This window comes from Talpa occidentalis, unplaced genomic scaffold, assembly GCF_014898055.3.
Source record: "Talpa occidentalis isolate TD23 unplaced genomic scaffold, MPIMG_talOcc4v2.1 talOcc4.3, whole genome shotgun sequence".
In the NCBI taxonomy this organism is placed as follows: Eukaryota; Metazoa; Chordata; class Mammalia; order Eulipotyphla; family Talpidae; genus Talpa; species Talpa occidentalis.
Genome location: NW_023603184.1, coordinates 2,276,001 through 2,288,326, shown reverse-complemented (window position 1 = coordinate 2,288,326; position 12,326 = coordinate 2,276,001). Strand labels below are relative to the sequence as shown.

At 35.5% G+C, this 12,326-nt stretch overlaps 1 pseudogene; it reads right to left on the bottom strand.

The window, feature by feature from the left end:
* Window positions 1-1,461: 1,461 nt before the first annotated feature.
* LOC119254239 (olfactory receptor 5T1-like) lies at window positions 1,462-2,471 on the bottom strand (annotated as a pseudogene).
* Window positions 2,472-12,326: the final 9,855 nt, after the last annotated feature.

Below are 12,326 nucleotides of genomic sequence, written 5' to 3'. Positions count from 1 at the left end.
AAGTTCTTTTTAAATTTTTGTGCACTCATTTTTTTTTATTTTTGATTTTAAATCAACCTAGGAATTTTTTTAGATCCTGGTCAAGTGGAAATTTGCCTGGAGTGATGCCTATAAAGAATATCGGGGAGTTCTGAGAATAGCATACCGAGTTGTTTTGATCCTGATATTTTCATGGCACCTCATATATTGGGGATGGTGATGATGCAAGGTTTGGTCATCCTTGTGAGACCAATTCCCAAAGAAGTGTTTGGCCTGCTTCCAAGGAGAAAAGTTCAAGGACTCAATACAATTATTTTTGTTTTGAGGACACAGTTGCCTTCTCCCTTGAAACCATGTAATGAAGATCTTAGCTTGGTCTTGTTTTGTGGAGCTCGAAATTTTTGACTGGGGAGATGAACAAACAGTTTCCAGATACACAATTAACTAATGTATTTTGAAACCATCAGGGATAAAGTGATTTGTTTTCCAAGTGAAATATTTTTATATTTTGTAATGATTTCTTATTATGATCTCATTTAGATTATGGACATGGGTTGTATCAACAAAATGTAATTTTCAAGTGACCATTAACTGAAACAAATAAAGAATTCAGCTCTTTGACTCACAATTGAAATGATTTAGAAAACTATTTTGCAGTACCTTTATATTTGTGGTACATACTTTCATATAAAGATCATAAACACACCTCCACCTATGCAGTTTTCACACATTCAGGAAAACTCGATCATCCTCTGCTCTTTCTTCACACACTCTGATATATACACCTGCACACACACACACACACACACACACACACGAACACATGTGCAGTATACGATGTCTGAAAGTTCAGTTTTCTAGGGTGGCTATTGTAACTTTTCTCTAAATGTGTTTTATTTGCATTTCCTAAGATTTGAGTATACGCTCAATAAATGTGATCATCTAATTTCTGAAACTTTTGGAGTTTCAGAATGAACCTGATCAATTGCTGATTGGACAATAGAAGGAAAGACTGGGATGGACTAGAAATACATGGTGTTAAACTGGTGCAAAAGGCATTCCTATCATCTGGGAGTATCTTACTGTTTGACAGCATGTGGAGGGTGAAAGAAGTCACATTTGAAAGGTCATTCACAAGGACTCCACATGGAGAGTGATTTCACAATGAGCACTGAAAGTTCCTATAAGCAATGTGGAGATAGAGCAGTCTAAGAATCCTGAGGATATAATTTATTGTCACATGAGTGAAAATCAAATTATGTATCCTTAACAACAGCAATAAACTTATCCCCATGAATATTTAGTATGGGTCAGTTTGAACATAGTCAACAGCCTACAAATGATACAAATTCTATGTATTCATGAAATGCTGCAGAGAAAAGCTGATTAATGCTCTATTTGGGCAAATTCTAGAATATACAGGAGCTATTAACTGAAAGCAAAACATTTTCTTCTCTAGTTCTTGAACTTAGAGAAGCAGACTCACATCAACATTCCTTGCGGTTTTATCAAATGCTGAAAATGCAATTTACTTAGGAACTGATTTCTCTCCACATTTTTTTCATTGCTTCCTTCACATCTTTGTTCCTTAAACTGTAGATGATGGGATTCAGCATGGGGATCACAATGGTGTAAAATATCGACACTATCATGTCATGGTCCAAAGCATAGCTGGAACTCGGTCTCATGTATATGAAGAGGATTGTTCCATGATAAATTGTCACCCCTGTCAGGTGAGAGCCACACGTAGAGAAGACTTTCCTCCTTCCTTCCGCAGACTTCATCCTCAGGATTGCCAACAGGATGAAACCATAGGAGATCAGGACAATCAAGATAGTGACTATCTCAATAGCGCCCACAAAGTAGAAGAGCAGGAGCTGGTTTATGTGCGTGTCGGAACAAGAAATCGCAAGGAGAGGGGGAATGTCACAGAAGACGTGCCTGACCTCGTTGGATGCGCAGAAGGACAGGCTGAATGTGGCCCCCGTGTGTATGGAAGCATGCAAGATGCCGCCCACGTAGGATGCCACTATGAGCGGCACGTAGACCCTGGCGGACATGCTGACCGAGTACAGGAGCGGGTTGTAGATGGCCATGTAGCGGTCATACGCCATCGCGGCCAGGAGGAAGCATTCCGTGGTCCCAAAAGTCACAAAGAGAAGCATCTGGGTGGCACAGCCAACGAACGAGATGGCCTTGTTCTCTGACAAGAAATTGACCAACATTTGGGGGGTGACAACGGAGGAATAGCAGGCATCCAAGAAGGATAACACACTCAGAAAGTAGTACATCGGGGTGTGGAGCCGGGAATCCCCAATGACCAATATTACCAGCCCCAAATTTCCTATCAGGGTGAACAGATAAATTGCCAGAAACAGTAAAAACAGGAAGACTTGCATCTCAAAATCACCCCGGAAGCCCGTTAATATAAACATGGTGACCTCAGTCATGTTTTCCCACTGAATCCTGTGTGAATCTGAATGTGAGGGCATGCCTACATTCAGGTTTTATTCCTAGGTTCTAAGTCAAATAGCTCATGCAGTTACATGTTTGTGGCAGTTTCTTGCCAGGAAATCAAGATTTCCTCCATCATGATGATCTCCGCAGTGACTAAGGTATTGGGTAGAAGTGGATGCATTTTTCTGCCTAATTAAGAGGAAGAAATGATTTCATTCAGTTGGTGGCTCATGTTATGTTAAAATTTAATTATTTTATTTCCAATTTATTTTGTCATTTTTTTATTACCTGTCTTCACATTGCACCATCTTAAAATTCACAAAGGCAATGTAGATCAGGATATTTTAATTGAAAAAATCATAGGGCCTCCCCGTTGGTGCAGCGGCTTGGGTGCAGTGCTGTGAAGCTGCCCGCAGCCTCTACAGCGCGGGTTCAATTCCCGGCTGGCCAGGGAGATACCCACGTGGCACGCAGACCTCTCCTGTCTCACCTGTTGCTCCCCTCAGCAGTGTGTTTCATCAGTCTGCCTGTTCTGCTCCCTGCTCTGTCTCTGATGAATCCGCTCACCCTCCCCGCCTCTGACTTGTACCCCACTTCTTACATAAAAATAAATAAATCTTTTAAAAAAATAAGTAAATAAAATAAAAATATCATAGTGGAAAATATATCTCTGAAGAGTAGTTCTAGATTTTCTACAATCCATGAAATTCCTTTCTTTCCTGTTCACAGCTTTTAAAATGGGAGTAAGCACACTTCCATCACAATTCAGGGTTAATTCAAATGAGAAAAATATTAGGAAAGTCATTTAATTCTAGAATGCATCTGAAGCACTAAAAAAAATGACATACCTCAAGCTTACATTCAATCTACTCAGGAAGCCCTTTGCCAACAAATCTAGCCTATGCCCTTTTTTGGTAATTATCCTGTTCTGTTAGTTTTATTTTAGAGCAGTGCTGAACAGAGCTGGAGACAGTGTTCTGGGCACTGAGGCTCCTTGTTTACAAGCAAAGACAGTGAAATGATAATGCTGGTGCTGCTGCTTCTTTTTTTTTTTCTCTGCAGGACCAACAGACAGTCTTGGGGAACAATCATATTTAGCATATTTACTTTGTCACAATACAATACATAGTAAGTCATTGAATCTTGTTCTCTGCATTTTATTGCCCTGTTATTTTTTTTCAAATTGTATCTACATAACAACTGAGATGCAGTTCAATTTTATTCCTATTAACCCCGCAAAATCTATGGAAGAAGTTTTGATTTCCATGAACGATAAATTATGACCATTGTTTTAAAATATTATTGTTGATTGTGGAATTTCCAAAATAACTGAAATTTTTGTCATTTGACAAGAGGTGAAAAAATGTTTTCTGCATTTTTTTTCAAAAGTGCAAAATCACTCTCTTTGCCAAAACTGATTTCAGTCGGTTGGTGGCTAATGTTTTTCTTTCCCAGTGTTATACTGTTTCTCGTTCAATGGCGTGTAAATCAAGGCGTGTGTGACTTAAAATAAGTTTAAAAAAACAAAAACAGAGATACCTGGACAAAATCTCAGTTCAGGATACACAATGACATACTCCTCCTTTCATACTGAGGGGAAAATTTTCAGCATGTTGACTTTTGTGTGTCCTTCAATATGTCATAACCAAAAACTGTTTAAAAGAGGTGAAAACCCCATCATACACAAGTTCAGGTTGAATTTAAGACATTCTAATTATTGAAGTTCATGATGTAAAACGCACACAGGATATTTATATTGAGAAGTCATATGCAAAAATGAGAATAAATTAATAAGCTAAAAATACTCTTAGAAAGAGAAAAATCATGTTTTCATAGAAATGTCCCCAGGTGCATGGAAGACTTTCTAATGTACACAAGAAGTAGCTCCATGAACATGAGACTACAAAATTAAACAGTAATCATTTGACTCCTAAGAAATCTAGAGCATAATCAAATGCAATAAATGTAATCACTTATTATAACATGCAATAATATACTATAAAATATAGTATGAAATATAAATCAATTTGATTGCTGTGCAAATCTAGACAATTTTACATATTACCCATGAGATCATGCACCGAGTCACAGAAAAATTGTGATTATGTGTAATTTGGTTTAGAATGTTATAAATAATAATAAATATTTTACAAAGACACAGTTAATAGTATAAATATGCATGACTGTATTTTTTTTGCATTAGCAAAAATACATTTCAAAAAAGATAAACACATGCAATTTGCAGCAACATGGATGGCGCTGGAAGGGATCATGCCCAGCGAAATAAGCCAGAAAGAAAAAGAAAAATACCGGAAGGTCTCACTCATAGCAGGAATCTAGAAAACTTAAATAAGGGACCAGGAAAATGAATAACTATAAGAAAGTGAAAATCAAAATCAACAAAAAACTATGAACCAGAGACACTCTATGGGGGGTGGGGGCGGGGAGGGGAGGGATTGGGGTCAAAATAAGGGGATTGCAATTGTATGGGGAATATAAAAATAAAATTTATTTTAAAAAAATAAAATAAAATATTCCTATTCTCTCTTTCTCCACCAATCTTCTCTTGCTCTTCTCCCTTCTCCATTTCTCCCCTTCTCCCCCATCTTCTGTCTCTCCCTGTCTTCCTCTCCCATCCCCCTCTCTCTCCCTCTTTTTATTGTTTTCAGGAATCCATGTATGACATACAGAAATATTTCCTGTAAAGAGTCAGGCTCAAAACAGGAATCAGGCATATGGAAAGAACAACAGTTAAAGAAAAAAAAATGCAAACGAGATTTTGAAAAATGTAATAATAGGTAGTCTTCTAAAGGTGCCATTAGACAAAACATATTTATTGAACTATTCATTGAAATGTGAGTAAAGAAAACTTTACTTGACTGATATGCCTGCAATAACACAATTTGGGAAATTTAAGTACTTTATCTCTGAATTCTGAAACTCCGTATGAAATATCTCTATCACTAGGTTTAGCACCTAATGACAGTGGAAACTTGGAATAATTGCTTCTTTCAAACCAAAGAATGACTAGAATGACTAGAATGAATATATTGTTCAATGACCAAAACATGGTATAAGTGCGTGTTTGCTTTTGAGATGCATTAAAATATCAATGTGTTGGTCATGTGAAAGATGAGTGCACATTACATTTCTTCCAAATTGCAGTTAAATGCTGCAAAACAGGTGAGTAACAAAATAAAAATTTCAAAATAAAATCATCAAACAGTAATGGGTCCCAATACATGCAGCAATATTTTTTTAAAGATGTAACTAAATTTTCTATAGTACTAAGTATATATTAAGACACTATTCTATCCAGATGCTATTCTATGTCATAAGACATTCAAAAAAATGAATTAATATCACTGTGTTCTACCTGCGGACATGTCCATAAAATAGCTATAAGCTTACTTTCATTTCCTTAATACTCTTGTCAGCATAATTTTCTAATAATCTTTGCTGTATTTGACCTAGCCAGAATATCAAGAAAGTGATTTACGGATGAAGGTATATTTTACTCCAAATCATGTACCACTAGATCATTTATGTATTTACTTTTAGAATCAAGTCATAACAGAGGAAAAAATATGAGATTTAACTACTCCATCCAAACTGGTCTTTCTACAGACATTTTTGTTAACTGTTATTTAAAGAAATCACAACTGTGTTTATGTTTCACTCTTTCATTTCAACAAAAGCTAGAAAGATATATAGATTTTCAATTTTTACTAAAACATGGTCAATCAGAAGACAAAAATGGTATCAGCTCCTCAAGTCCCACAATCAAAAAATACAAAGTGTCAGGCCTCACTGGTGGCGCAAGGAATTGAGCACAGCACTCTGAAACTCTGCAGCCTCTGCAGCACAAGTTTGATCCCCGGCCAGCCAGGGAACTACCCATATGGGGCAGCAGACCTCTCCTGTTTTGCCCGCTGCTCCCCTCAACAGTGTTATTGGTCAGTCTGCGTGTTCTGTCCCCCACTCTGGTGAATCCTCTCACCCCCCCATACCTCTGGCCTGTACCTCAGTTCTTGTATGCATAAATATATAATTTTTTAAAAAATACAAAGCATCAGACATCTATGAAAACAGTATCACGCTATGCTCAATGAGAAGGAAAGCGATAATTGTAGCTACAATTATCCTTATGTGGATTAAGAATTTTGTGCACATCATCTAATGTAATCTACACAGAAACTGTAAAATAGATAATTCAACATCTGTTTATAGAGAAGAAAACCAAGGGCCAAATAGGCACATAGCTTGTCCCAACGTCGTGCAATTTTTAAGAGAATGAGGATCCAATGTTAGATTTCTCTGACTTCACCCTCTATTTCTACTTCATCATAGCAAGCCCACAGTGTCATGCCATCATTCTGGAAATGCTGTCACCTAGAAATAATGTAACATGCATCTGTGTGCATTCAAATTTATTTTTAAAACAATTAAGTTTCAATGGATCACAATTTTTTAAAAACTAAACAGGCTTCAGGTCCATTGGCTAAGTAATAAACTAAATTGAAAATTTGTATATTCCTTCATCAGAAAAAAACATTATGCTCTCAAAGTGGCTTGCTTATAGTTGGTATTTTCACCATTAATAATTTTCTAAAACTAGTAACACCTTAATTCTAGTACTCCAATTCTGATCATTATCCCTCATTAAGGAAATTTTTTCCTTAATGAGAAAATTTCTAATTTATCCTCAATTGACCAAAATATGTATCAAGTCTTTCCTTTTTCCTAAGTCAATTTCCCTGAAAGATATGATTCCATTTTTAATATAATTTTGAGTTCACTAAAATCGTTTCTCTTAAATACAAATATTAAGGCATAGTCTCTAATTTTTTAAGGAATTGTTTCTAACATGTTTTCAGATTTATGAAAATCCTTGCATTTTACCTGTGGAAATGAACTGCTCACTTAATTAAGGCATGCTATGAATATTAGGCATTTGAATTCTTATATAATCTTGAGTTCTCCTTCAAGTTCACATCATACCCCCAAGAGGAAAACAACATTCTTTTTTGGGACATTAAAGTGTCAGCATGATTTTTTTTTTCATAGTAAACAGTGAATGACTATGGATAATGAAGTATATGATGAAAATGATTACATGAATGCACTTTGGCCTCTGGTTAAAGTATGATCCCTTAGTGGAAAAGAAAGGCAATGATTCCTGACGTATTCCTGGCTCAGCTACTAAGTAGCCTATGTCATTAAGTTGATTAATTCATTTCTCTAGAATCCAGTATTCTCTTCCTGAAAATATAACCTCTCATAATTCTCTGAAAAATCCCATAAACATATACATGCTGAAATATAATAAAGAAGCATAACCTAGAAGTTTTTAATTCTTTAATTAAAAAATTATACTTTTTTCAAATTTTAAAATACTATTTTTCTGAATTATGTTGGAAAATTATTTAAGCTTACTGATATTTTAATAGTCAAACATTTTGAGTTGTAAGGGAAAATCTTCTCTTGTGGATACTCCCTGAAGGTCAACTGTGAAAAATCAATCTTTTAAATGCAATCTTAAATTGTTTAATAAATTCAAGCAACCCCAATTAAAGCATGTATTTTTATGAAGTGGAAAGTATATGTAATCACAGAAATTTGCTGATTCTACAAATTACATGAAAAAGGAGAAAAAAATGAAAAGAATAATAAAGGTAGTATATTCACATAATCTGATTTTAGGTGTTAGTATAATGTTAAAATAGAGAATAAAGTATTAGTGCAAAGATTAGTGGAGCAAATATAGTGTTCTGGAAGAGAGTCATGCATATATGGTCAACTGATTTTTTGATAATATGCTAAGGAAAATCCATGGGGGAAGGATAATACTTTTTAAAAAATGAAATTTGGTTTATACCATGCACAAAAATTTTTGACTCATTGTTTGCACCATATATAAACCTTTTTTTTTTTCAGCATGAATCTTCAACCTTAATATAAAACCTAGTATTGTCACATTTCTAGTGAAAACAGCACAGCTCTGTGGCCATGGGTTAGGCAAAGAATTTTATGTAAATGTCAAAGTATATGAACCACTGGAGAAAAAAGTGTTAAGGTCCACATCATTACAACTAAAATGATATTTTCTGCCAAAAGACATTGCGAAGAGAATGAACAATCCAGACTTGTGCAAAATATTTGCTAAAGAGTCAGGGACAAAACAGGAATTAGGCATATAGGAAGAAACAGGAAGCAGAGTGAATAAAATATGCAAACTTTGATACGTTACTCATTTTGACTAGTGTATGGGATCAAAAGCTTGTTTTAAAGTGTGTTTATTTTTCTCCTGATAGATGGTGTTTTACTATTTTTCATGGGTTTTCTTATCCTCAATGTTGAAATGGCTATTCCTGCTTATGCCCACTTCTTATAGTTTTTCGTTTTTTATAAAAAATTTTATATACTTTTGTCCAGTTAATCTATTATTTCACTACACTGACTGGCATAAATGTCTGAGGACCTAGATATAATTCTTATTTTTGTTTACCCAGAGTAATTGTGAGATAATAATTTCAATTTGGGGGTGGGGAATCTTCCATATTGGGGTTTCTATAATGACTGTGCTCACTTATATTCCTACCAACAGTGTGTCAAGATTGACTTTTCTCCACATCCTTACCATAACTTGTTACTTTTTAAAAAATAATAGCCAACCTACTCTGTGTCACATTGTGGTTTGATGTATATTTCTTTGATAATTAGTGTGTTAAATTCCATTCCATATACCTATTGGCCTTTGTATGTTTAAAGAAATGTCTATTCATGTTCTTTGCCCATTTTTTAAAAAAACTGGTTATTTATTTTTGCTGTTGAGTTGTAGAGGTTCCCATATATTTTGGATATGAATACTTTATCTGATATATGGATTTCCAATATTTTCTCCCATTACTCATGTCATCCTTTAATTTTATGGAATGACTGATTCCTTTTCTGTGAAGATTTTTTTTATTTTGAAAATATGGTAAAATACAGTTACTATTGCTCACTTGCAAACACTTTACAATTTCCACTTCGACTCTCCTAAATTATTTTGACATTTTGTCTTCCCTTTATTAAAAACACAAGTGGGCCCCCCCGGTGGTGCCTCAGGTGCAGAGCTGCTCGCAGCCTCTGCAGTGACGGTTCGATCCCCGGCCACCGGTGAGGGTCCCACATGGTGCGCAGACCTCTCCTGCCGCGCCTGCTACTCCCCTCAGCAGTGTATTTCATCAGTCTGCCTGTTCTGCTCTCTGCTCTGGCTCTGGCAAATTCTCTCACCCTCCCGACCTTCTGACTGTTCCCAGGGCTTGTATAAATAAATAAATAAATAAATATTAAAAAAATAATAAAAACACAAGTGAAATAAAAATTCTCTAGCTTCCCAAGATGAAAAGTACCTGAAAAGTCACATTACCTGAATCTTTACTGCATACCTTAATCTTCTGCACCCCACTAAGTGTTTGAACACCTCTCACTTTAGTAACAAAAAAATTACTCTTAGTAATTCCAATATATTTTTGTACAACTTTGCTGTTATATATTTTCCTACATTAAATCAGTGACTATAATTTACATGTTTGTCCTTTATTTTTTTCTTAAGGTAACATTGGTTTACACATTGTTTATGACATAGAAATAAAGGATCACCCCCTCCAGGTGTTGTTACCACACCACACACACAATCAAGGCACCCACAGTGCTCACTATGGTCCATGGTCCTCCTGCCCCTCTTCGTTGTCTCCCTGCCACCTTTCTGGCAGCCTCAATTCTAAAGACAGGGTTTCTGATTATTGAGTTGACTTTATCTGATCATCTTTTGTTTTACTTCTTTATATTCCACATATAAGTGGCACCATCACATCTGGTATTTGTCTTTCTACATCTATTTCTTTCTACTTCTGACATTTTTCTTAGCATAATCTTCTCCAGGTCCATCCATGTGGTTTCAAATAAACAGAAGTTATCTTTTTTGAGAGCTGAGTAGTATTCCATTGTATGTGTGTCACATCATAATCTACTCATCTGTCTTTGGGCACTTAGGTTGTTTCCTTAGCTTGGCTATTGTGAATATTGTTGCAATGAACATATGAGTACATAAATCCCAAATTGTCTTCCAATCTATGAATACAGATTATGGAGTATAATTCATGTTACACAGTTGGTGAGGATGTAGGCTTGTAAAGTCATTTTGGAAAGCAATTTGGATTTACCTTAAAAATCTAAAAATGGAAATACCACCTGACCCACCAATCCAACTCTTGCTGCTCTATCATAAGAACATGAAACTACAACTTAAAATTATATGCACAATGTTTATTGCAGCATTATTTACAACAACTAAAACATGGAAACAATCTAAGTGCCCAATGATAGAGGTTTGGGTTAAGAAGATGTATATTCACACAGTGGAATATTTTTCAGTCATCAGGAAAAATGAAATGTTGACATTTACAGCAAAATGGAAAGAGTTCAGAGGAACTGTGTGTAGTAAATCAAGTCATAATGACAAAGACAAATACTGGACATTCACATGGCAGAAGTTTTGACAAAGAAAAGAGCTTGTAAAAAGTAGCAGATACTAGTAAAGAAACTGAAGCTTCTGGGGCTAGTAGGAAGGGGACAGAAAGGGTCAAAGGCATGGCCATGAGGAAAAAAAGAGGAAAAATAACAGAAGTTGTTGACGGGAGGCAGATGAGATTAAGGAGGGAAAAAATAAACTCTAGAACAAACAAAAAATTTCAACTTTGGGATCAGATTATTATGTTCTCTAAGTGTTGGAATTTCTCCATCCCATAAACAGGGGCAACATCCCATTAGTGTAAAGATACAATTCAAGCCCAAGGGCGGAATGGATTGTTGCATGGGTTGTTATTCTATAAGATCACATGTTACAGTCCCTAGACTATATGCACTATTTCATTCTAGGTAAAATCTTGCAAAGAGACTTGACTAATGAGCAATCATTTGGACTTCTTTTCTCTGGGGAGTCAGACCTATATGTGGGAATTCTGGATGTCATGTTTGGGATCTGGGGCAAAAAACAAGTGTATCTATGTGAAGATCTTCAGGGACATCAGACACTCTAAAAACTCTTCAGCATTCTACAGGCAACAACCTTAGGAGAGGGTCTCAGCAGATCTCCAAGCACAGGTAGGTTAAACCTAATTCCTTATGGTAGACCAAGTATCTTGGAAGCTTTATCTCGTTCAAATCAGACTCATAACAGAAATAAAAATCTTTCCAAGTGAATCGTATCTCTGCCCACTGATTGCTAAATGAAAGTGATGTGATACAACTTAAACAATAGTATTCAGCATCCCTCCTGATAAATTTGCCTGAGTGAGCATTTATACAGGACAATGAATAGTCATTATAGGGAGTATATTTCATCTTAACATAACGAGAAATGCTTTCTGTCACAGAACTAGTAGAATTGATTAATACTTTAGAAGGTACTCTACAAGCAGACAGGAAACTTGTTAAATGTCTTTGAAATATAAAATTCCATATCTCCAAGAAAAATTTATAAAATTTCCTAAGATCAATAAAAGCAAGTTTTTCTCCCCCTCCTGGATTTGCATCACACAGGCTGTTAAAGTCCAGGTTGGAGAGACTCCCCAGTGTTAACTGTTAGTTTCTGTGTTGCTGATAGACACTGAAAGCACCTAACAAGATGTGGTTTTTGTCCCTAATACAACTTGTGACTAATTTTAGACAAACTCTACAATGTGAGACCTATGGAACTTACTCTCAAAATTGCATTAGAAAATATTGAAAATTTAATATGCAGTACCATGTCTCATCCAAAATTTAAGGTTAAACTGATTAATACTGGGTATTTTTTTAATATCATATACTGAGAAGCTATCCTTTTAAGATATGCTTACAAT